Genomic DNA, 27,761 nt, shown 5'->3' on the forward strand with positions numbered 1-27,761 from the left:
AGGTAGTTGGCTGGGCTCAGGAGCAGAGGGAGAGAGAGCACACAGGGGAGAAAACACAGGGAGGCAGGCAGGGAACAGAAAACCAAGGAAAAAAGCAGAAAAACTGATAAAAAGGAGAAAAAACCAGGACACTCACCGTCAGCCGGGCTGCCACCACAACAGGACTTATGCTAACTGTAACAAGCGGAACTCCTGTGTTGTCGTTTTGGAGATTTCTAAGACTACGATAGATAACTCTCCAGAGTCAGAGAGGAATAATAAGAATGCTGAACTGCTTTCCAACAGACTACTTCACATTGACAGCTATTCTCACATTAGCAGCTCTATAGTACTATTAGAGTAGGGTGGCCATATTTTTTTTTTTTTTAAAAAGAGGACAGTAGGGGCAGGAGGCAGACAGATACCCGCAGTGGGTGGAAGGTTGGGGCCGGGTGGGGGATTCCAGTAATAAGTGGCACAGTGGCAATGGGTATGGACACACACACACACACATACTTTAAATTACAACAATAATTTTAGTAAAACAGAACAAGGGGAACATGTTGCACTAAAGAAGAGGCGGCAAAAGGAGATAATATTTGGCCAATGGCATCCTGGCTCTGGCTGAATCTAAGTCTGTCCACTGCAAAGGCTCTATCCACCTGGAGGAGTAACTAGTATTAGTTGTGTATTAGTACAATATTATAACAATATACAAACAGTTGAATGTTATTATAACATTTAACATTTCGAAAGTTTACTGTAGCATCATATCAACACCTTTTAAAAGGGGGAAATTGCTTATAGATGTTTTACAGTGTTTCTAAAGTGTGCTCATGAAACAAATATAATTTATTGTGTTTGAATGCACCACAAATCCACCTGTCCATACAGTAAATGGGAAGGCGTGACATTGCACAGTTCCTGGAACTAACGTTAGTTCCCAAAGTAGTAGTTTCTATATCAGCATTGCCATTACTACTGGCTACAGGTGTGCTGGAAACTCACTTTTGACACATTCTATTTTTCCAGTGATTAGGCTAAGGTTACATTGTGAACAACAAATCTGTGTTGAAATCATAGAAATCCTGCTTTCTGTGAGCTCCTACACACACACACACACACACACACACGAAGCAAAGTCATTAAGCCAATACTTAATAAACACATGTACTCAACAAGTATAAACATGTAGAAAGCCTATATATTATATATAGATGGTATATAGTGACTTTGCTGTTGTAAACATTGCTGTTACTGCTCTAGAAATAACATTTAGTTACATTTAAATATTCAATTCTAATAATCTTCTGAATTTGTTCTAGTTAATATAAGGTTAATCTTGATTGTTGATGATTCACGTGTTTATTGTTGTTGTTGGAGAGGAGAGGAGATGTCGTCATCAAGTCTGTCATCAAAAAAATAATCAGTAGATCTCTGCAATCTAATCTAATTTTAAGCAACTTTAGTATTTTTTATGTAGCTCTCATGATAATGAGTAAAATAAATAAGTTTTTAAAAAATCTGTGAATGTAATTCCCGACCCCAGAGTGTAAAAATTACAAGTTGCAGTTTCCACACACAGACAGAAATGCCGTAGACCACATACAGCCATCTGGTTGCATCTGATGTGGCAACAACAAAGTGAGACATGTGATCATCCAACTCAGACTCCCTTGATGCTTTTGAACTCAGCCACCTAAAAAATAATGGACCACATGCTGTCTTTCACTTTGGGAGCCAGTGACTGGACACATTGAGTTTGTGGACCATTTCACTGTATGTGTGTATTTGGTTGTTTGTGTGTATGCCCAAATAACATTTCCAATGAGTCTTTTTCGAGAAAGCTCCGCTGGGATTTTGCTCTGTAATGGAGGTTAACAGAGTTAGGCCTTAGAGATGCCGCTGGAGCATGTGGCATTATAAATACTACAATACATCCGTCACACACACACACACACACACACACACACACACACACACACACATACACACACAGTTCTCTGTTCTTCATAATGGTGCTCACAGTCATAAAGGGCCTTTCAATTGACTATAATTTCAGCATGATTAGTTTGTGTGTGTGTGAGAGAGGGTGCCATATCACCCTTGCCAGTGTGTTGGTGGGATCATTTGCATGCTGATTGATGGGCTTGTGTGCACATGCCTGATATATGTGTTAATTAATCCATGTTCTCCGGTTACACTCCATCTGCAGTTCACCATCACACTCCATCTGCATAGTAGGCCTATATATATATGTCTGTGTGTGTGTGTGTGTATGTATGCATGTACACACCCTCAACCAATAATTTCCACCTAATAAGCATGTGCGTATGTGCGTGATGATGTATATGTGTGTGTGTGAGAGAAAGGCACAGATCGAGTGCAATGTGTCCATTGTATACGTGACGCAGAAGGGTTTATAATGTGAGCGTCATCTGGCCTTCTACTCTGAATGTCACTATGTGAGGTCAGCCTGACTGCACAAACACACACACACACACACACCCACACACACACCCACCCACACACACACACACACACGCACAATGTTTTGGTCAGGGCAGTCCAGCTCCTTCAGCTTATGTAAGCGAATATGTGCTACAGCCGGCACAGACTGGAATATCCCTATAAGGGGCTTAAACACAAACAAACACACACAGATACAGATCTCAACATTTATGCTCTGTTTCCCATGAGACAATCATCAATTAAGTGTTTTTGGGACTTGTTTCTCAGACTGATCAAGACAACTGTGATTTTATTTTCCTATATAAAGGCCCATAACAGCGTTAATTGTGTTTGCCCTTACATAATAGATAACACACAATTCAATCACACGTATAATTCCATAAAATAGCTGCTTGTGGCCAGCCAGTAAAATGTTAGAGTGACCCGTCTCCGCTCTGGTACGGTCCTGCCCAGAGCCGCTCTTATGTAATGGACATTATGCAGCCTCACAGGTCGCCGGTGATTCTCCCCTTATTTGGCAAATGGCTGAGGATGACACAGCAGAAAAACTGTCACCATGCCATGTCACTGCATGGCTATTTTAAGATTACACCCTCACTTGGCTCCTCATGAGGTGTCTGTGTGTTTTCATAATGAGAGTTCCTGTCTGACTCCTCGTCTGTTTATAGGTCGTTAATCTGTTTTTCTCTGCAGGCCCAGGAGAGTAACAGGTTCAAAATTGCACCAGAATTTAATAAATGACTGCATACAAGTGTGCATATGCAGTAATCACTGTGGCTTTGTTTTGTTTGTGCAATTTAGGGTGCATGTGAGTTAGCAGAAGCAATTAATCATGCAGTACTGCGTCCAGACAGGTCCAGGCAGGACACACAGTATTTTTTATATTTTATTTCGTCGCATTATAGGAACACTGACATGGTCTTTGCTTTAATGACTGCAAAGACATGTTCCTTGGAAAACATGCAGGCTTTATTGTTCATCAACAGCACTACCAGGGGCGTTTCCAGGCTCTTGAAACATCGGGGGCTTAGCCCAGCACAGAAATGTTTCATGTTTTAACCTCCCACCCCCCATTGCCGCCTACCCAAAGTACGTCTATAAAGCAACAGTAAATTATATATGTAGCCTACATTTATAATAAATTTTATAATTACTACTTAATAATTAACACTGATAATATTAAATTGGGGGGGGGGGGGGGGTCTGGAGGTCCTCTCCCTTAAAAATCCGGGCTTTAAACACTTAATTTTCTGCATTCTGGTGAATTTCTTTTCACCAATTTATTGAGGAAATGTCTCAGGTGACAACTCAAAACAAGAATATATTGTAATATAATGCAGGAAGACTGTCAGGCATTCTGTATTGCTGTCAGATATGTTTCTCCTGTAGATAAACTTTTGTCATTTAATTTAATCCCCCCTAAAGTAGCCTAAAGGCTTTTTAAATGTGTATCTGGTCCCTTTTCACCTCAATGATAAATTAGCTTAATAAATGTGAATTGAATTAAGAATTATTATAATTGAGAAAATATTCAATATGGGCATCTCAGGATCCATTTTGAGCATTAAACACTTAATTTCCTGAATTCTGGAGACATTTTCTGCACCAATTTATGGTAGAAATGTCTTTATTTTTATAAAGGGAAGGACTTTAGGTGGCAGGTGACAATTCAGAATATAAAAATATATTATAATGTAATGCAGTAATCAGTAGATTATTATTATTTTTTTAGTTTATATCGACATATCAGTTATTTTCGCGCATTTGAAGAAACCTCCGACTTCCGAGGTAAATGGAACGCACCATTAGCCTGCCCCATGTTGTTGACTTGTTGTTTATTTGTCGTTGTGTGTGCTTCTACAACCGATCACAGCACTCTGTGAACCGTTTTCCCCCAGTTCCCTGCAGGGCTGAATTTCCCACATGGAGCATTTCAGAATAAGAGCGTTTTGCCTGCCTGATTTTGCTGAATTGTTTAGATTTAGCAGATTTGGTAAGTTGTCCTTGATTTTTGTGCTTCTACCATGGTTAAGAAGGCTACATAGTTAAATGGTTTCCTTTTTGGTCTGTTTTAACTGTGTTTATTGTTGATCGGGTATCTGTACAAGGTATTTTTATTTTGAAAATCAACCGGATTCTCTTTGCCGTTTCTGTGTCTGACTTCCTGCCTCGCTCATCTGCTCGGTGCTGCTTGACGCGTCTTCCATCAAAAATAGACAGGCTGCTTAGTCTTCGCGCAGCGGAGCGGAGAGCCGCTTCTGGGACGCGCTGCAGCGCTTCAGGTGTGAGCACAAGCATCGACTACAATGGCAGCGATTTGCTCCGGCAGCCGTGGCACAGCCGTAACGCGGCGCACACGCCACCTGTGTGACTCTTTAGTCGTTTAGTAGGATAGCTTGTACACTTGTGTTTGATGATATTATTTCCACTAGAAAACAAGCAAATGTTTGTTTAGGCAGCAAGTATGAATTCAGATATTCCCTTTATTTACACTGAGAGTAACACAATCAGAAAGGAACTGGAAGTTTGTTTATATATTATAAAGTTGGACAAGCGATCAGATCAGATTTTTATGCTTCCTTTAAACATCACAGATATAGCCATTCTAATCTTGCTAAACCTGCCCTGCTGCCCTGCTGTGGTCCTGCTTTTATCAGTTTCCCCCCTCAAACAAATAACAATTGGTGAGCACAACAAGATATGGACATATTTGGCATTATATGGTCTAGAGATGGTGTAGAGTGGCGTGTCCAGACCTTTGTGACTGGGGTGGACACTGACTTAAAAATAACCTACGAGTACTCCAAAAGTAGGCTACATGCAAAAGCAAATAATGCACATAAAAATTTAACTAGCCTCTGACTGAGCAGATAGTTTATGATAAAGGGGTGGCCAATCAGATTTCAGGGGTGGCCTGTGCCACCCCAGGCAACTTCCTGGACAAGCCCCTGCAGAGATTAGTTTCAAATATGTTCAAGAGTAATAGTACAAGCAGAAACCGCCACAGTGAGCTGATGAAGAGCTGCAGGCGATAGGCTCTTACTGCTGTTTGTGCGAACCAGCACGTCCCCGTGCAGGCCTGTGGAAACTGGGCCCACTTGAATGATCACAGTTGCTCACGGCTCGGCTCAGCACAAGTATTACCACCCTTGCACAAAAATTTGTTTAATGAATAATGTTTCTGTAAGGCAGGTGCAAAATGGGCAAGAAATTTACTGTAGCCAGCATTTCTCAGGTCTCACGGAAACAAAGGAACACCTCATAAGTGAGGCCTGAAGAATGAATGCATTCATAGTTGAAGTGGATGGTATGGTTGTAAAATGTATTTTTGAATAATCCAACTCACTTACTGCTGGCTTCTCATTAAAATTAATTAAGAAAAAAACAATATCAAAGCAGCCAACAATACACAATATTCCTGTCAAGGCTTGGCTGTGGAACATATGAATGTAATCAGTCTTTAACGCCACCCTCAGTCAGTCAGAATAAAAAGACCAAAAATCAGTAGCTCAGAGTGTGAACACTGGCACATGAAAAGTCCACATGAAAAATTAATAAATCCTGCTTTGCTTTTTTCATTTACATTTTCCATTAATTCCAGAAGATGATAAGTTATTTGCCTTTGTTTTTAGGTGCGATCCTGAGCATACAATAGTCCTGACGTCTTGACAGTGCTGAGGTATGCAGAAAGGAAAGGTTAAGATGCTCGGGTTGGGGGTGGGGTTGTGCTGGGGGTTGGAGGTACCACCGTCGAATATGAAATGCTATCAAATTACCATGCTTCCCATGTCTTGAATTAGCATACATCAGATCAAACAGCCTGAGACTCCTCTGTGATTATGCATCCAGGATGTTCAGTTTCAACCCTATTTTACTCCCAATTATCATATCATTATCATAGCATTGCTTCTCGGCTGCTATGTAGTCAATTTAGTCTACACTGCACTCAGGGGAGTGGTAGACATGGTGTTGCCAGACAGACTGTCTGCAACACTATCCATCCATCCGTCCATTTATCTATAGTTTGGTTTCAGTTAAACTCTGCATTTAAGGAGAAAAATAAACTGAAAGAGAAAGACAAAGTGATACAGAGAATAAACACAAACTAAAACTAGTGCTGATGTCTGTGGCGTCTGCCTTTGCTGTCATGACGATGTAAACTCTGAGTCATCTTTTCCTATGCTCCAGTTTGACCTTGGGGGATTCACAATCTCTTCTCTGGCGCAACTCAGAGGACAACGTGGTCAAATGCACGGCTCATTGCAGGTAAAACACATGCAAATAGAAATCTATGTTTTCCTCATGTGTAGCCAATCATAAAAGCTATTTGCTTTCTTGACCCTCTGTGTTTGGTGAGTCTTTTATAGGAGAAGGTTTTTGGTGCACATGAGCTGATGCATTCAAACACATCAAACACGTGTTTGATGTGCAGATGATCTCTGGGAAGCTCTGTGCAAAAAACACAGCAATGAAAGCCTAGCACAAATATGAAGACAAAATAAACAAAATCTAAATGAGCAGATACAAACATTCATAAGCTGGCTGTGACTGAGTGGCCACAAAACCGCATCTTAGAATTAAGTGCCAGCTTGTTATGGCTAATTAAAAGCACTAATATAGCTTTGGTGTTGTTAGGAAGTAGGATTTTTTTTTCCAGAACTAAACTGCTGTAATAACTTGCTTGCACCATCCTTGACTGTCAAAAAACACTCAACCTTTCAGAAGAGGGCCGCCACGTCTGTAACCACTGTGATGCACAGCATTAATATAAGCAAACAAAGAGAGAAAGCGTATCCTTGGAGGAGAAGAAAAGAATGGTTTAATAAAAGGACTGAGAGACAGAGGAAATGGCGGGCCGGGGAGAGCGGTGCTCCTTAGAGACAGCGATTAACATTTGATTGGCTGTCATACAGTGAACTCCTGCCATGCTGTCAGGGTCCTTGGAGGAATTAATGTGTTCGATTGTTTAGGAATGAGCAGGGGAAAAAAGGGGGAAAAAAGGGAAGGGCGGAGTAACAAAGAGGAGGGAGAAAAGGGAGGAGGGAGGAAAAGGATGTGAGGGAGGAATGAGGAGGAGTGTGAGTTAATTAGAAGAGAGAACATTCTGGCAAATACCTGTCAGGTCTTTTAACTCTTAGTAGGCCATATGGAGCATCACCATCCCCCTACCAGACCCCATGCGTGATTACACTAAATGATGCAAGATATCTGTTGGGTTGTTTGGGAGAAGGAAGAAAGGAGTGGGAGAAGGAGCCAACAAAGAAAAACTGGAAATAGACAGGACTGGAGAAGACAGGACGTGGCACAGGATAAGATGGGACAAAACAGCAGAGGACAGGACCAGTTATATAACCTTCCTGGGACCCAAGGGGATCAGTGAGGCAGGGCAAGGTGTTGAAATCAGAATCAGAATCAGAAGGAGCTTTATTGCCAAGTAGCGTTTTACACATACGAGGAATCTGCTGTGGTAATAAGGTGCTACACGTAGACAAACATACAGTCAACATAAATAAATGTGGAAATATATAAATATGGAATAGAAGAACAACGTTGCAGATATATACATGTGCATTATTCTGGGTCTGTGCTGTGAAGAAGTAAGGTAACGGAAGAGAATATTGTGTACATATAAATATATAAACTGACAACATATAAATATACAACAACAAAGGGGACCTGGGCCTTGTTAATGAGGCTAGTTGCAGTCGGGAAGAAACTGTTTTTGTGGCGAGAGGTTTTGGTCCTGATGGACCGCAGCCTCCTGCCAGAGGGGAGAGCCTGAAACAGTTTGTGTCCGGGGTGGGAGGAATCAGCTGCAATCTTTCCTGCTCACCTCAGAGTCCTCGAGGAGTACAGGTCCAGAAGAGAAGGAAGATTGCAGCCAATCACCTTCTCTGCAGAGCGAATGATGCGCTGCAGCCTGCCCTTGTCCCTGGCAGTGGCAGCAGCGTACTAGATGGTGATGGAGGAGGTGAGGATGGACTCAATGATGGCGGTGTAGAAGTGCACCATTGTCTTTGGCAGGCTGAACTTCTTCAGCTGCCGCAGGAAGTACATCCTCTGCTGGGCCTTCTTGGTGAGGGAGGTGATGTTCAGCTCCCACTTGAGGTCCTGGGAGATGATGGTGCCCAGGAAGTGGAAAGAGTCCACAGTGGTGACTGAGGAGTCACACAGGATGATGGGGGAGGGTGGGGCTGTGCTCTTTCTGTAGTCCACGACCATCTCCACTTTCTTCTGAGCGTTGAGCTCCAGACTGTTCTGGCTGCACCAGGTCACCAGATGGTCGATCTCCCACCTGTAGGCGGACTCGTCCCCGCCTGAGATGAGCCCAATGAGGGTGGTGTCGTCCGCAAACTTCAGGAGCTTGACAGACTGGTGACTGGAGGTGCAGCTGTTGGTGTACAGGGAGAAGAGAAGGGGGGAAAGAACGCAGCCCCGAGGGGAACCGGTGCTGATGGTCCTGGAGTGAGAGACATGTTTTCCCAGCTTCACATGCTGCTTCCTGTCCGGAAGTCTGTGATCCACCTGCAGGTGGAGTCAGGCATGCTCAGCTGGGAGAGCTTGTCCTGCAGTAGGGCCGGGATGATGGTGTTAAAAGCAGAGCTGAAATCCACAAACAGGATCCTGGCATAGGTTCTGCCTCCTGAAAAGGCCGTTGACTTCCCTCTCTGTGATGGAGAGGAGGGGACGGGGTGGAGCTGGCCAGCTCTGAGGAGGGAGGGGAAGATCTGGTGGACTAAGGCTGAAGCTGAGCGGAGGAGTCATGGGGGATGGTGTCCGATTGGTTCAGCTCATTTGCCAGGCGAGAATCGTTTATGGAGTGGGGGACTTTGGGTTCATAGTTTGTGATCTGTCTGAACCCCCTCCAGACAGAAGTGGCGTCGTTTGCAGAGAACTGGTTCTTTAGTCTCTCTGAGTACAGTTGTTTAGCTTCTCGCACCTCCTTGCTATACCTGTACTTTAACGCCGTGCACCCGGCCCTGTCACCACTCCTAAATGCCTCCTCCTTTTCCAACCTTAGCTGTCTGAGTTTAGCTGTGAACCAGGGTTTGTCATTGTTATAACTCACCCTGGTCCGTGTTGGGATGCAGCTGTCCTCACAGAAGCTGATGTAGGACGTCACAGCCTCTGTAAACTCATCCAGATTGTTGGTAGCCTTCTTGAAAACATCCCAGTCAGTACAGTCCAAACATGCCTGGAGGTCCTCAACAGCTTCACTTGTCCACTTCTTTGATGTCCTCACTACAGGTTTACAGAGCTTTAGTTTTTGCCTGTAAGCAGGGATCAGATGGACCATCACGTGATCAGAGTGTCCCAGTGGAGCGCGTGTGACGGCGTGATAGGCACTGCTAACGGTGGTGTAGCAGTGATCCAAAGTGTTCCCCTCTCTGGTTGGGCACTTTATAAGCTGTCTGTATTTGGGGAGTTCTTGGCTGAGATTTACCCTGTTAAAATCACCAAGAACAATAACAAGGGAGTCCGGATTTGTCGGCTCAACACACAGTATACGGCCAGCATGCTCTGTGCGTCCTGAACATTGGCGTGCGGTGAGATGTAAACACCGACCAGAGTGAATGAAGCAAACTCACGTGGGGAGTAAAACGGTATACAGTTAATGATAAGAAATTCCAGATCAGGAGAACAGTGCTGCTGAATCACTGTCACGTCAGTACACCAGCCATTGTTAATATAAAAAGAGACACCTCCACCTTTTGTTTTGCCGGAGAGTTCTGTGTTGCGGTCTGTACGATATCTGTACAGTTGGAAGCCTGCCAGCTGTAGCGCGGAGTCCGGTATCAGCTCACACAGCCACGTCTCCGTGAAGCACAGAACAGAAGATGAATAAAAGTCTCTGTTTTTCCCCACCAGAAGCTGAAGTTCGTCCAGTTTGTTGCACAGTAAGTGCACGTTGGAGAGTATATATTGCCGGTAGCGGTGTGCGGCGTCCCCGCCGGCGAAGACGCACAAGCGACCCGGCTCTTTTCCCTCTCCTGTGGCGCTTCACAAAGTGAACGACAGCGATAGAGCCCTTCACCAAAATGTCTAATAATTCCACTGATGACGCAAGAAAAGTGGGAATTAAATCCGCTGGAGTTGTTCCCCTGATGTTCATGAGCTCCTCCCTGGTGAAAGAGCACCGGGAATCACAGCCGAAAACTGAATTAACACAAAAACAAAACGAATCAAAGCGCACCAAACACTGAGGCAGCTATACTCAGCGCCATCTTGGAGAAATATCCCATAATATGGCTTTACTGAGTCTTGTATTGTTGTAGGTACAGGATGAGTTTCTTCAGCTGGTTTCTGAAGCTCATTTCCCCACTGTATATTCGCATATTTCAAGTTTTTCTTGGATTGATATAATACTATTTACACATCCAGCAGACATAGAGCAGCATTGGCACTTGTTGGTGTCTAAGTAGCACAGCTGCAGCTGTGAAGGAAAATTGGCGACAGGGTAAATGAACAAGCGTAGCCTATAATATGAATGAGTTGATTTGATGTGGTGTTACGGAGTGTTTGACAATTTTAGCCTTCATGCGCCAATAGGTGCTCAACTAGTGGTCAAAATACTGGATCTCAACATTTATGCTACTGAAAACTCCCCCGCATTACCTGTGCCCACATGATCAGTCTGTAATGAAAGATCGCTATAAACCTAAAATTAAGACATTCATATTAAACTTAATTTCTATAGGCCTACCAAGCAAAAGCAGCCTATAAAACAGGTTGTGGGATATCGTACAGATGGTGATGTCATTTTCCAAGAGAACTGATTGGTCAGTAGGTGGCGTTCTCATCTCGAACTTAACCTGCTCCGGAGCAGGTAAGCCGCTCACCGTAAGTTACCATTACAATTACCATTCCACAAAACGTTGTCATATGTCAACTTGTCACTTCCTTGTTTACAAGGCGCAGCAGACGTCTCCCCAAAGCAGGGGTAAACGATATGTGCAGTATTGTGTTTGAACACAATACTGCACATATCGTATAAGGCAAATTGTCTATTGACAAATACTTCAGACAAAAAAATGACTATGACACAGGCTGTCAATTACAAGCGCTAAGAGAATCAAGGTCAGTTGTTTTAAATATGCAAGGTTAGGGTTAGACCTGCAAAATCATGGAGTGACTGTTTAATGATTCAACTATAATTCTGAAGTAAAAAAATCTATCTACTCTTGCAGTTTTCAGTTATTCCGACAAAAAAATGCCCCAATACATCAGAACTTTAATAGCAATTTATTAGAAAAGCTGCCCCAAAATCAGGCATTTTACGCCCCAACAATCACTAAGAAGGCCTGAGAAAATCTGGAGGGACTGGTATGTTTGAAAACCAAAAAAAACATTACAAAAACTTCAAGGTGTTACAGTCGATAGGGCTGTCACAGGCCTGAATTACCTCCTTCCACTTTGAAATGCTATGATTTACCACGCTGATCAAGTAAAATGCTTGTGTTTGAGATTTTGAACATTGATATAGTAGCAAACAACTATTTGCTATGTAAAGATATAGTGGAGTAATGGCATCCTAAGCAGAGACGTATTTTACTTCCATCATGTCCTACTATTTTATAAAACCAACAGTGCATTCATGATTGTCCGCAGCCCACGGATACTACAGCTACATGAACACAAAGTAAACCCTTAGCTGTGATTTAATTGCAATAAACGGATCAAACTGATGCTGAAATAACTACAATATGATGCCGTTTTGTTAGACATATGAATTCATACTTTGTCAGGTCTGTCAGCAAGACAGCAGGACGACAACTTTTACAATATGTGTTTGGAGTTGGGATTGATCAGGGCTATGCTATGCTAACCTGTTCACAGTAAAGTACAACGACAGCTGGAATAAAGTTACAGACACACATTTTCTAAACTCACCAGGTAGTTCAACTTCCTCGCTTTCTTTTCTCCACGTAATGTCCAGCTTTGTCCGGTTTTTATATAAAAATGAAGTAGTAGTCCAGCATTCGACGCTAACAACAACAGTAGAACCGGATGTGCACAGAAGCTAGCTGCCGACAAGCGCGAGTGAAGATAAATCAAGTTGTAATTCCAAAAACTAAAGTAAAAACCTAATTTAATAAAAGCAGTTAACTCTGACCTCCTCTCGCTGGTAAACGGCGTAGTTGTCAGAGCAGAACAAAAACGCCTCATTCGTGCCGCCCGGAGCCAATTTGCAGGAATTCGCGTCTTTGCATTGACTTTGTATGTAATCAAGCCGCCCAAAACACTGGATTCGCTTTCGGTAGGAACGCACCTTTATGATGCAACTACTTTACTTGCTCCTGGAGCCAAGAACACTACAGTTGTGATACCGCTTCATCACTTTGTTCATCATTTGTGTCAGATGAAGCCAAGGTTGGATTTCCTTGCGAGAGTCTCCCACTACTAAATCAATGGCACCTTTATGGATCCCTTGAGAGAAGGACGAATGAGTGAAGGAATGATAGGAGAGAAAAAAAATGCTGCTTGCTGTGATGACTGACAGATGAGGGAGAGGGTGTGCTGGGAGGGAATGAGAGTGAAAGGAACAAAGAGGGGAGTCAATGAGATGTGGGGGACTGAGTACAGCGTTTCATATGTTCTTAATCAAAGGTATCCATTTATAGCACTCTATGCTGAAATTATTTAAAGACAAAATCTATTAAAGTCAACATACTTTTCATTGATTTACAGGAGAACTGGGTGAAAAGCCATCTAGGCACTGGTTTGGTTTGGAAACAGTGCGCTTTCATTTAAAACATGTCAAGAATACATGCAGCCATGTCAGAATATGTTACCATCATTCATGATAGACTATGCTGAAACTATCCCATCTGTCCTCGAACAGCAGTATTGGTTATATAACTCATATGTCAGCAGAGTATATTACTAGATGCATTTCATTTCTTGTCCTGTTGTGACAATAGACAGAGAGGGAGACAAAGGGCTGTAACAGCATTGGAGTAAAAGTGAGTAATACTGGATCTATTATTGATTTGATATGAGGTGAATATTTCATGACCTGCGAGTAGAAATTGCCCCAAGATTATTTCAGAGTCTGGGTCAAAACTCAGTGGAAATTAGCCCAGCCTGAAACAAGCGCCTCTGCCAGTGTGTTTTTCTGTGTTACTGTAAATCATATCCAGGCAGTTGTTTTGGGGAATGGCAATTCACTCGATGCTCTCATCTCTGTAACAGAATAGAAGCTCCTACTCCGAGTGACAAGTTGGATTCACTGAGCTACTGAATAAAATATACCGCATATTGGGAATTTATGATGTTTTGGTAATTTTGTTGTTGGAGCATCCAACACACTTCACTGGATTTTCTCACTCTGGCCTTGGTAATAAACGCTGGCTCTACAGTACATCAGTACTACAGGACTCACTGGAGAAAAATGCACTGCACCAATTTGTTGTATTCACAGTAACAACATGATTCATGGTCTCTGTTTGCCCATTATGAGGAACAGGCTGTGCTGCTTTTAAATAGAGGAATAATGCTGGCTCAAAACTTTTATTCAGAATCCCTCAAACACCAAGACAGCTTAAATGGCATAACACTGCTTCATTATATTGTTCCAATTTCCTCTTCCTGCTGAAAGACAAATTGAAAGCTACAGTTTTGTATTCTGTTGAATATTTGTGGAGGTTGCAATGAAATGAAAGGTTAATGAAAGATTTCTATCTACTGAGGCTATTGACATCGCTGATGACCTCAGGGATAAGCCTATAGTGGTTTGGCGAACCTGGAATGAAAGTGAAAATGTTCAATTTAGCAGTAAAAGTGCATTGGCAGTGGATGCCGGAGCAGTGCTGTTATTTTTTATTTGGCTGAGTCAAAATAATGTGACAAGCTTGGAGATGATAAAATATTTATTCACCTCTTAAGGCCTGACTTCTCACTCTGCTGCGCTGATGTTAAGCTTCTGTTTCCTGGTGAAGGAGAAACACAGGTGTGAGGGCTGAGGGGAAAAAAGGAGGTGAAGGAAACAGCAGAGGGGGGAAAACTTGAACTGAAGGTGAAAACTGGTGCCAGGTTTCCATCCAAAAGTGGTGCAAAATGTAACAAAATTTTATGAAAACCTGCAAAACAAAATGAGAATTTAGCCGTGTTTTCATCAACGTTTAGTGGATTGGTTGGTTCATGAAGATAAGCATTAGTGACGCTAATGCTCCAGTCAGGTGACATTAAACCACTGTAGAATGAGGGGCACAACAAGATGACATAGCAAATAAAGTGCCAGTCAAATCTTAATTGGTGGAAAACATTTAGAAAACGTGAGGTTAGGTTACACAGCCACATGCTTCACGTACTTCATGATTTCTCGCTAAGTTTATCTTGTTGTATTTTCTTTTTTTGCGATACACCAACTTTTCCACCTCTCCTAAGCGTAATATTTTTTTCCAACATTTCTGCTTTTCCACTTTATTCTATTTTATGCGCAAATTGAAAATGCGCATTAAATGAGGTGGATGGAAAGCCACCAAGGTTAGACATTTTGTGAGATAGACTTATTCATTTTCTTGCCATTCTGATTATTATTTACTAGCCTCAGCTGTTAGTGTATCTACAATGTAAGGGTCTAGAAAATGACACGCACAGCTAATGCTAGCTTGTTTACTGATCGGCAGACTTGTCACTCTGGAAAAGATGCAATCCTTGCTAACTTTTTAAATATCAAAACGGTACAGAATGGCATTTCTCTTTCTAACAAACTGTCTTTGGTTGATTGTACATTTACTAGCACCAGAACAGTTTCATTAAAAGATTGGCTAACTCACAAAATAAAAGTTGATGCAGTTGTAGGATGTGTCCTTACCCTGGATTTGAGGGGGGGGCAATTTAGCCAGGGGAAGCTGTAGTGATGGGACATTTTCTGTTCCATTTTCACAAAAGCAAATAGGCAAAAAATGGTTTATGTAGGATTACGTGTTGGACTATTTTCCAAAGAAGTTTCCCCTTTTTTCCAGTATTTAAAAGAACCTGCTGCTAGCCGTGGCATTATTTTTAGTATACCGACATGAGAGTGGTATTGATCTTCACATCTAAAACCAAAACATTTTTCCATTTCCCTGGAACTATTCCTTTTATATCTAGAAAAATGCATCATCCCTGAATTTGATTATGGAGATGTTTTCTATTCACATGCTGCCTTCCACTCCAATGATAATGGGTGAATTTTCATTCAATGCTTTGTTTTTTATTAGAGGCAATACATTTCACAGTAACCATGGAGATTTATCAAAATCAAAAAGTTGGTGTTTCAGAAGTGAAATGAATTGCAGTATCCAACAGGCTTGACATTTTAAACTACTCTGTTGCTCCACAATCCTTTATTTATGGTGCTAGATCACACTGTGAGTCTGATTCAAATACTGCACACCTAAATTATCATTTTCTCTGAGGTTTGAATTTGTTTTTCATGAAGCCCTGTCTGGCAGTTTGATTGCTGCTTTGTTTTGTTTACTTTGATTATCCTTGTCATGGATTCTTTTGAGCTAATGTTCCTCGTGAGACAGGAATCTCCATCTGAAAGCAACCACCAGATGAAATAATGAAGAATGAAAAGAAACAAAAGAGAAGAAGAGGAGAAGGGAGGAACAGAAGATGGAAAGATATTGCTGAAGAGTGGCTCAGTCCCTCCTCATGCCAGCTGGGTTTCACTCTGTCTGACTGATTGGTTTCGGCTTGACTGGTACATTAGAGATTGATGGACAGGTCATTGGCGCTATCAGATGACTTCGTCCACAGGCCAAACTATTCTGGGTGGGCGTGTCTTATCTCCACAAAGGGGAAATAGAGCACAGTCGATAGCCCTTACAGGAACAGCTATCCATTCTGTCTGACTCGCATCTAGATGTGCTTCAGACTGAGTGTGTGCTTTGTTTGTCTGTGATGGGTGTTTACAGACTTGTAAATGAACATTGATTCCTTAAACCGTCTACCCCAACAATCAGTTACCAGCAGGCACAATAAGAGGACTGTCAAACAGCGCGAGAGACAGAGCGATAAAGCCAGAGCGTATTAAGGCTCCAAATTAAAAGTCTGACCCTCTCTGCTTCCCTTCACCTTATCTGTGACTGACCATCTTAAAGTGTGCGTGTGTTCCTGTTTCTAAATCACACAATTGCTCACTAATGAAAATAGAGGTCGTGTTTCCGTGCTATCCACGTAAGGGTTTGCTATAAAAGGAGTGCCATTTGTTAATGTTGCATCATTATCATCAGTTGTTAATGTTGTGTATGCGTGAAGGTCAGAGAAAGACTGGCTACATTCTGACATGAAAAAAGTGATCAGAGGACATTTCAGTGTGTAGAGTCAGTTATTTTGGATTAGTTCTGTTATTCTTGATCTGTGATAATAAGTTAATTATTTGATGATTATTTACTATACGACAGTGAAGGAACAACATTTGGGTTTTATATTAATTAAAATCAATTTTGTATCAATTAATCTGCTGATTATTTTCTTAATTAATAGATTAATTGTTTTTATCTTAAAGGAACTATGTAAGTTTTTCAATGAAATTAATCAAATTTTCATTGCCTTATTGTCAATGGGCTCAAAACTCACTAAGAAATGAAGCACACACCTGTTTACTCCGTTGCTTGCATCAGCCACTATTCTGCTTTTAATGTGGGGACTCCGGGTCGGATTCAGCCCTGTGCGTGCTCCCGAGCCTCTCTCAGAATACAGTGACAACACAGCAGCTAATGACATGCAGTCCACTAACACCATAAAACAACCAGCTCACAGCAAAACACAGATTCCACGTAAGGATACAAAACAACAATAAAGTTTTACAGTATGTGCTGAAGCCCATCAGACCAAACAGGTTCAGATGATGTCGAGTAAGAACTCAGTGAGCATTAGTAAAGCTGGAGAAACACAGAGAAAGTCCTGTTAGCTGGCTGGCTAACGCCAAGCAGTTGCTAATGTTATCCAGTGCAAAGTTATATCGCTTTCCACATTACTTCACCAACTAACGCAACCCATGTTACTATCCTGTGTACCACTGTTGATTTAGCCTGCAAGAAAGGATGTAACTGTAAAAAGCAAATGTGGAGCGATTTGTTTACTAAAGGTAGCCAGGAGCAGTCAGCTAACACTACAGTAGCTCGGATCTGCCGTTGTTTGCTTTATAACGTTCAGTTAGTGTTTATTGTGGTTTTACGGATACTCAAGTACACAGCTTCTCTACCTCTCCATCGCTGTAACTAACGTAACCCACATAATATACAATACTGCAACTTCACAGCGACAACAACCCAGAGGAAGAGGCATGCACTAACACTACTGTAAAGTTACTTACTGTGGTCTTATTATTATAAAGTGTGACACAATCTTGATATTCAGTCCAGCTCACTACCCATTTCTTTATCATCTAATACATTTAGCTGTGCTGACATTACTGAGCCTCCGGTGAAAGATTCACAGATAGTAAAGATAGTTAGTGAAAGCTGCAGACGAGCTAACGCTGTAGCACGTCGGCTAAATGCAGTCAATGTACCATTATCATGTAACGAGCACGGATTAGTTCAACCTGCAGCTGATAAGACTTATTGTAACTTTGCAGTAGGGGTTTACCTGAGTTTCCAGTATATTGTGTGAAGCTGTCTCCCTGCCTGTCTTTAACCACTGTCACTCTGCCTTTTTTCCGGGAGGATTGTGCTGATATGCGGCTGCGCTGAATTAAGTAACATTACGGAGCTGGTGCTGATCTGCCTTTGAGAAGGGAACATTGAAGTAGCAGAGCCTGAACATGTCTGAGTGAAAAGCCACAGCCTGCATGCTGGTGTTCCTGCGTTTATTGCAGGATTTATGTATGAAAGTGGTTGTGTTTTGGATTATGCTCGCTCATGAGTTCAAGTGAGCACGCGTACGAGCACACGCGTGGTAGCAATCTTAAAACCGCACCGCTAATGACCGCTGGAAATATTATTCCAGTGCACAAGATAACATATTCATGTTGCTTTGTTCAAAACCAAAAGATTAAATGTTTGCTATCATATATGACAAAAGCACAAAGTCCTCACATTTTAGATGATGGAAGCAGTAAATGTGGCATGGATTTGGCATTTTTGCTTGTTAAACAACTGAAATGATAAAAAGATTATCAAAATAGCAATTCATTTTATGCTGACTGACTAACAATTGTTCGCTTAATACTCCTCATACACTGAAGCAAGGACTCAGGACAAGTGCATGTTTGTCACTGGTTTGAATGTGTCAGAATGGATTATACAACCTGGCTCCACAACTCTGCTCCAATTCTGGGTTCAATGACATTGCTAAGCTTTGATTACTTTGGTGAGTGTTTAGAGCTGAAGTCCCTTTTACACAGGATAAAAAAACAACACCAGCTAACATCTGGCTTTTGTCTTCAGTGGGAAAGGGTACAATCGACATTCATTCTCGGGTCAAATGGGGGATTTATTGGCTCCAGTTCTAATTTCTATTTTTAGCAGTTTTGTCTCCTAAAGAATCTGCATATATATGCTAATTTTGGTGTAAAAAGGTTATGAGTGTGTCTTGAGGAGTCCAGCTTGTCATGGGAGAAGCTTGCCGATAGCTAATAAGGTACTGTGGTACTATGTTTCACTCTGTACTTGCTCTAATTTGTCACTTCTTGTGTGTGGGAAAGACCTCCAGTCAGTGACCCGATACCACTACTGGATACCATTAATTGGTTTAAATAATAAAAGTCTATGCAGTCTCAATTACTGCAGATAGATTTAATTACAGACTGATAACGTGCATTTTTACATAAAACTGTTTTCCTACTTCACTGCTGAAAAAACTTTAGAAATTGAAGTGGTATTAAGTAATACAATTATATATAAGTATATTTTGGTTTCAATGTGCATATTTTAAAACATCTAACTTAAACATTATGGTAAAGTACCAATCGTAGATATTTAATGACACACCATCATGGAAATGGATTACAATAAGATGACTATTCACCTTTCCAAATCTCTTTGCCCTTTGGTCAGGATTTTAGACATAAATATACATTTTGTTGATGCTCGGGTTTTACCTTCTGCCCCTCCACCTCATCCCCATTATTTGGGAAACCTCCATCACTGTGGGGGTGTTTGAACATTACACAGCATGAGAGGAACTCTCCTCTCTTCACTGCCCACAACCTCCCCATGCAGTGGACACCATATGCCACGTACACACACACACACACACACACACACACACACACACAAAACACACACACACACACACACACACACATAAATGTGCACCGGCTACACCCTGGGGTTTGATGCTTAGGTGCAATTTTCTCAGCATCATGATAAGCTTTCTGTCTTGTCGTTGCCATAACAACGTAACGTGGTGACCAGGCAGCGGGGAGAAGAGTAATGAGGTGTCACGATGCCGCCACGGGTTACCGGTGACCCCTGACCCCCGGGGCCAGTGAGAACATGGGGACTAAGGAAAACAAGGGTGCGCAGTAATCATCCCTCTGAACCTAATCTCACGCCTGGCTGTTTAAACCTCTCTAACTGTATTTGGGAACACACAGGAGCCAGCAGGGTGGACAACAGGCCAGAAGTGGAAGGAGTGGAAGGAAGGGGATTTAGTGAGGAAAAGGTTGCCACTCACCTCCGTGTTTTGACATCTCTTCTTGTTTGAAGAGATGGACTCTCCACTTGGTCTGTAGTGGTGACAATTGCAACAACAGGGAAATATGATATGTCTTATAGGTTCAGTGTGCAATATTTAGGAGGATCTATGTCTACATAGACAGATATGAAATATAATATACATAACTATGTTTTCAGTAGTGTATAAAGACCTTACATAATGAACCATATTACCTTAGAATGAGCCATTTCTAGCTACATACACCGAGGGTTCCCTTACATGGACGTCACCATGTTGGGCCGCCATGTTTCTACAGTAGCCCGAACGGAGAAATGGCTCTACAGAGTGTGTATTGTCACTACATTGAATACGTACAAAGAAGAAGAAGAAGAAGAAGTAGTTGTCAACTGGTTTATCAGAAGTAAGTAAAGAAGAGAAATTTGGACAAATGGAGGCCCACATGTATTAATTAGCAAAAGAGATGACAGAGCGTGTCGGCCACTGTAGCTTCTCCCGCGAACTCGAAACGGGAGGGGTGAGCGGTGAGCGGTGCACTCATGGTGTCAGAATAATCAGAATCTTATTTTTCCTCCTTAAATCTTTAATGCAAAAAGAGAAATAAAGTGTACATGGGACATAAAAAAGTATACAGAATTTTGAGTCGTGCAAAATCACGTACTGAATATACAGATTTTGCAAACGTAATTTGTAATATGGTTTGCTGTCCATGTAGAGTGAACTAGATGTCTGCGTGTTGTTTATATGCTCTGATAATGCTAATCCAACACATCTTTGTAGTAGCGTCCATGTTGATTCCACATTCCGACTTAGGAGCACATGAACATGCTGAAGTTGGAAGATCGACTTCACAACTCGGGATATAGGACCATCCAAGGAGCACATGAATGCACTATGAGCCACTGGTTGCAATTCCCAACCCTCACCACTAGATGTTACTAAACTTACACACTGAACCTTTAAAGCAAAAATATGCTTATTTACATATTTTGATAAAACTCTCATATCTGTCCATTAAATATAAGGCTACAGAAACAGAAAGAACGACTCACCAGGTTCTGTCAAATGGTAACAATATCTGACAACGAGCACCTCTGAAGGTGACTAAAGATTTTTTTTCTCATTTGTTTAAACATAAGTCTAAAAGCAAAAATCTGCAGTTTTAGGATTATTACTTGGCTCTGAGCAGTTGACTTGAAGCGGAGGCACCAGGACATTAAGCTAGTTGTGTGAACTTATTTACCCATTAGCTAACAAGTTTTTTTGTCCTCTTCAGTTACTCTTTATTGAATGAAATGATGTACAATCAAGATACATCAGAGAAAATAGAGAGATGCTTGACGAGCTATAGCGACAGACTAGTGCTAGCATGTTTCTGGCTGGCTTAGAGGTAGTAGTAACCATTGTTACATTCAGCCAGCTACAGTAGTTAGCCAACTACACCCTATGAGTTTTTCCCATATCATCTAGAGCCAGATGTTCTGTGAACACACCTGAGTGTTCTCTTGTAGGCTACTCATCCTCACTGCTGAAATCCGCATGTTCCCCACCTGCAACGAAGGCCCAAGTCAGTGTCTTATTACAGCTTCAAAGCAGATTTGGTATAAAAAAGATGGCACACATCCTTTCACTCTGCAGTGTGACAAATCTACCACAGAGAAGCAGCCTCAGTAAAAGGGTAAAACTGTCGATGCAGCCCCTGATGAAATGAAATTCAGACACCCTGGTGATGTAGCCTACACAACCCAGAGTGATTCTTGTTCCTTTTGTATGGATGCAGGCTTCCCCGCCCCCTCTCACTCCTTTAGCTACTGTATCTGGGTCAGGGTGATAGGCAGACAGAGAAGGGGCAGGGTTAGTGTTTTCGGTGTTTGAACACTTGTGTATATGTATGTGTGTCTGTATATGTGTGACACACTTCTTGTAGAAGGGTTTTCACAGTCCTCTCAGGGTGTGTTGCACATCTGCTTATTTCCAACAGGATTCCAGATGCAAACTGTGTGTCTGAATCCATTGTATGTGTCTCAGTGTGTGTTTAGATTCACAACATAATTGGCAAACCCTTTCGGCTTATGGATAACTAGAAAATGCAAGGCAGGATGTCCAACAGCCAGTGTTCATCAATAAGAGTGTTGTGCTGTTGTGACAGATACCATTATAGATCCATTATTTGAAACCCTGTAGGCTTGAGAGATGGCGGCAACGGTTTGTAATTTTATTCTTCACAAAGACTGTGGTCAACTTAGATTCATAGCAGTGTACAATGGATCAAAATTTTCACGGTTTTTCAAGGTTTGTTTTGTGTGAAAAGAACGAAAATGTAATTAGGTTTCAGCACCGTAACCAGCTGCCTTGAGTCTAGTATTTCATTTATAGAGGATGAAATCGTTTGAGTGACATACCTGAAGGCCTACACTACAATAATAATTCAAACAAATGAATGATGAAATGTTCATGGAAAAGCACTCATGCTCTAATGTGTGCAAGCCAATGCACCTGCCTGCATACTTAACATCACCATTGGACCACACATGAAGATTGGCACTACTGGGACCTAATGTGAGCACTGTGAATCCAGGCTGCCTTCAGCTGCTGTTCTCTGTCAACGAGACAACATTTTAGTTCATTTCAGTGTTGTGATGAGCATTTGGTGAGCATTAGCATAAGCAGACAATCGACAGAGGGGGTTGTGGAGGAGGCGGAGTGCACTGTGACTGTCAACCCACCACAGCAAAAAATATTTATACCGAGAATTTTATAAAATAGTTAATATTTAAACTGCTTTTGGAAATAGTATTTCACACTCAAATGACAGATTAATGTATTTTAGTTATGTGCTGGTTGCAAATCATTGGGCCTTCTAACTAGATGACAACAGTCTGAATTTTCCAAATGATCCCTTGTGGGCGTGAAGCAATATTTTGGTAATAATTCAAGGTTGTGTTGGACTCCTTCAGTGTCTATATTTTATGTAACATGAACTGTGTGAGTGTGTGTATCTGAATAAAAAAACATACAGAGAAACACAACCCTCAAATGTGTGTTGGCCTGAGAGCCAAGAGTTCACACAGTGATGATAGTCATTAATATTCAGCTTATTGTGGACTAATTGAATACTAATTATGTTGACACTATCTTTGTGGGTTTCAGTGATTCTTTGTCACACTAGTTTCTCTGCTTTCTGTGTGCTCAGTCCTCCCACCTTTGATCTCTCCTCGTCTCTCTTTATCCTCGTCTGTCTTTTGTTCCAGTGTATCCTTGTGAGTCATCTGAATCAGAGATGATGCTCTCTCTCTCTCTCTCTCTCTCTCTCACACTGCATTATTGATCAGAACAATCTAAGCAGACTCGACCTCGTGACGGTAGCTCACTCATACCGAGTGGCTTGAATCACCTCCCCTCCTCCCAGTCTTGATTTCTGTTAGATAACACCATTAACCAAGCCAAGAAATGGAAAGTGTAAGTGTAAAAGGTTCTTTGTGTTCAGTAACACCGTCCCACCGTGTCATGTGTATGTAAGTGTGTAGGTGTGTGTGTGTGTGTATGTGCAGCCTTTAGTGATAGCTACTACCTGGCTGATAGAATTCAATATAACATCCAAGTCCGCTTCAAAACGTTTTCTGAAGGGGAGAAAATCTATTTTGTTGTCCTCCGCTGTAATAGAATGGTTGAAAAGTGTTTTTTTATTTCAGGGGAACTGAGAGCAACACTTTACTGTAACACTGTTAGGCATGGACTGGAAAAGTGTGTTTCTTTACTGTGATGGGGAGCAATATTACTATGTTGACTCCAATGCACATACAGCATAGTCCGTGATTTTGCAAAGAAGGGAGAATTGCATTATATTTGTCCTCTGACAACTAAGCAGCACTAAGCACATTTACTCAAGTACTGTACTCATGTAGAAATTTGACATACTTGAACTTCAGTCAATTAAATTACATTAAAAAGTATTTAAATTAAGCAGCTAGTTGCAATGATAATGATAACCATGACAGTACAAAGTTAGCTCTACAGATTGTGAGAAGTGAACTGTGAATGTCCCAAACATTAACCAGCAGCACGGGTTAAAAATAAAGAAGCCCCTCGCACCAAGTAACATTAGCATTAAAAATGAAACTCCTGTTGTTTGACTGCTGCACTACTGCAAGTTCCTTTCTCACCTTGGATATTAAAGGAATAATCTCAGCATGTGTAAAAATTATGCGGTTTCCTTGAAATATACCAGACATTTGTGTGTTGCATTGCACAACTGCAAATTTCACTCCTAACAAACAGGGTAAATGCAGGATTTAATAAGTAGCCTATTATTTATCAGCCACTCGGGATCATGAACAGAGACTCTGCACACGTTTCATGTTTTTCACTGCAAAAGTTTAGGTGAAATAATGTAAGACATTTTCCACCCAAAGCCATCAGTCTGCACCTCTGTCAGCAGGGGCGTCCCTCAAAAATCAGGGCCCTGTACATAAGCATTCTCAGAAATCCATTGATTAAAATGCTGCTTACCTGGTAATACATTCCGTAGTAATAATCCCATAATGTTATACATAATAGTATAACCCTGAGAGGGGCAATTCCGCATAATGAATATTTTTTGCTTTTGATACTTTAAGCTCATTTTGCTTTGATATAATAATCTACTATCACAAAATGAACATTTGGCACTGGATATTTTCCTTGTAGTGGAGTATATCTTCACTGAGGTATTGCCACTTCCCTAAAGTAAAAGATCTGAATACTTCTTCCAGCTTTGTAAGCAGCCAATGGCTACTTTACAAGAAAAATGTTTGGCAGTACTGGCTGAGAAAACTTTACTGATAGTCACCAAGCTTGTCAGATGTTGTTTCCAAACTTTTCCTGGTCATCAGCCATCAACAACTTCTGATTGTGTCAGTGATAGTTTGGTCTGCCAAGATGAGAAGTTGATAACTAACTCAAAGCTTCTCAGAAAGGGTATAACTCAAAAACAGCACATCTCAAATCACCCCAAAAACAAATTTACAAACAAAAGAATCCTGCCGACATATTGTCAGATGTCGTAGAGTTTGGCAAAATGATCCACTAAAAACTGTTGACAGTGTGTTCTGCAGAACATCTAGAACTAGGCATTTTTTATGCTTTGAGCTTTGCATATTACATTTACCTCCACTGTATTAAGATAAAGGCAGAAATCTCAAAGGTGCTTATCTCAAAACCTTAGCACATAAAACCATGTTTCTGCATGGCTGGATATCAGTAGAGGTACAGTGAGTGAGAAAATGTGTTATTTTGTTTCCAAAAAACCCCTCACCATATGAAGATGTTACTCCATGACAATTAAGCAAACTCCATCCGCTGATAATGACCATGAGATGAGGTGGGAAGTTTCAGAAACATTCTGCTGAGTGGACCTTATGGTGAATTTGTTTTTGGCTGCTATTTCCAAGGTCAGTAATGAACTTTCAAGCTTAACCTCTTTTGTAATTTGAGTAAACATGTCTTTTAATACTTGGTAACCAGATTAACGTAGTGATATGACACCCACAAATACACGGTATGTGTAACAAATGGATGCAATAATAGCCTTTCAGACGGTCCATAATTGGTCAGAATAGAGCGATGGATGAACCACGCTGCTCGCAGTGTGACCACACCATCAGTGTGTGTGTTTTTAATTGCTATAATGCTTCCTCATTAAAAGCTACAGTGCAGGGACTCCTGCCAGTGTGGTAGGAGGTGGCTGGCTTCAGGAACAATATGATCACAGATGCCATGCTCGCTTTGCTTGTTAATCACAACTAATCAAAAATTTTTGGTTAATTACACACACAGTCACATGATCACACACACACACACACACACATGCACATGTAACAAGGCATTGCAATCAGAATAACATCTAGACTGACATTTCTTCTGTATGACGTTTCAATAAAGTGCTTTATCCTCGATTTTATTTATTTATTATTTTTATTTTATTTTAGGCCATCAGATTAGCTTAGTTGGGACACAGGATCACAACCAGCTACTCCTCATTAATGCTAAAATATTTTTTGTAATAAGACTGTAAGGTTATGAAGACATCAAAGAGAGAGGTCTTGGCAGTGATAGCAAAGCCCTGAGAGTGTAACTGTGGCGACAGTAATTATAATATTACTGTGATAATATAGCACAGAGTCAACTATGACATCTGGATAACATAACCAACATGGGGACAGAAGGTCAGAGCAGCAGAACATAACACACAGGAAGCAGGAAAAATGACATTTGGCCACAAGGCCACGAAGGATATTGTTCATAATTCAACAAGGAGTTTATTTAGTGATGTGTTCTCACCCTGACAAAAGCGCTGTTGAGAGGAGTCATCTTCTTCAGAGCCTTCCGTCTAACTATACTTCCTCATCCAGCCGTTCACACACTCGCACCTCTCCTCCCCTTTTGTCTTTATTTCATTTTCCGTACAGAACAGCTTCTCTTGAATCTTTCTCCCTCTTTCTCTCACTCCTTGCCTTGATTCTGTTGTCATCTGCTTCTTTTCCACTTTAGACCCTGCGTCATCGCTGGGTTTATCCCCCCTCCATCATCTTTCAGGGTCATCCATCTCTCTGCTCCACTCTAGGTGTCTCTGTCTCTCTATACTGTACTGTTTCAGCCCCTCACCCACTGATACTTTTTTTCTCTGGCTCTTTCTTCCTTCTCCTTTCTCTATAGGGGTCTTGGGGCTGCCAGTATGTCTTGTTGCTAAGTGCACACACACACGCATGCCCAAACATGAATACACAACACACACACACACACACACAACCTCTCCGGGGTGCGTTGGCCATCATTCTGTCCTGCTGTGGTACCGATCTGCTCACCAAGGTGAGGGGGCGTCTGTCCATGTTTCATCACTCTGCGCACTCAGCTGAGAGGATGAAGTTCTGGTTATCTGGGTTGCCAGTTTGGGTGTGGTCATTACCATAAGTGTGAATAATATGAAAGATTAAGCTGATATTTTGTAATGCAAAATATCTCAACAGTCAATCTTAAAGATCTTAAATATGTGATTTCCTTTAAAAAAGTGAGAACTTGCAACTTCCAATGCTGACATATTGACATAATGTTATTTAAGTTTAAGCTGCTTACAAATAAACAAAATAATAATGTGTCATGTACTGTACCATCATTTGTAAATCTGTCCCAGCAAAAAAGCATGTCAAAGCTGGGGCTAAATAAAATATGTGTAACTTTTATTGGTCCAGGTGAAAATGAAATAGTGGCAATAGATCATTTAAATCTTAGGGAAATACAAGTCAGAATTTCTTCTAAAACTGGAAGGTGTCTTTATAGCTGGAGAAGAGCCAGATGGATGCAAAGTCAGTCAGACATGTCGGTGACAAATAATGATGAAAGTTTTGTCAAACTAGAGTGCTTTTAGCTAAATGCCAACATTAGCGTGCTTAGATCACCATCTTATTTTAGCATATTAGCGTGCTACGTAGGGCTAAACACAAAATAGAGCTAAAGCTGAATGTCATTACCTTTTACCGCTGAATTGTGGATGAAAGTGTCTATATGAAGAGTTAATGGATGATCAAAGTTATTACAATTTATCCTGAGGAGAACATGAATATGTGCACCAAATGTTAGGGCACATTTTCCAATAGTTGTAGAGGCATTCCACTTAAAACCACAAATTTAAACCTTATGGTGGTGCTAGAGGAATAGTC

General features: G+C 41.3%; 1 long non-coding RNA gene across 1 annotated transcript; it reads right to left on the reverse strand.

The window, feature by feature from the left end:
- Positions 1–13,946: 13,946 nt before the first annotated feature.
- On the reverse strand, positions 13,947–14,743 carry LOC119906805. Its single transcript, XR_005445037.1, has 2 exons — positions 14,330–14,743; positions 13,947–14,194 (listed from the first exon to the last, which is right to left on the reverse strand). It is a non-coding gene; the product is annotated as an uncharacterized LOC119906805 (long non-coding RNA).
- Positions 14,744–27,761: the final 13,018 nt, after the last annotated feature.

The sequence above is a fragment of the Micropterus salmoides genome, unplaced genomic scaffold (assembly GCF_014851395.1).
Source record: "Micropterus salmoides isolate LMB-PRFRI ecotype aquatic unplaced genomic scaffold, ASM1485139v1 Ms_hic_scaffold_17, whole genome shotgun sequence".
NCBI classification, from domain to species: Eukaryota; Metazoa; Chordata; class Actinopteri; order Centrarchiformes; family Centrarchidae; genus Micropterus; species Micropterus salmoides.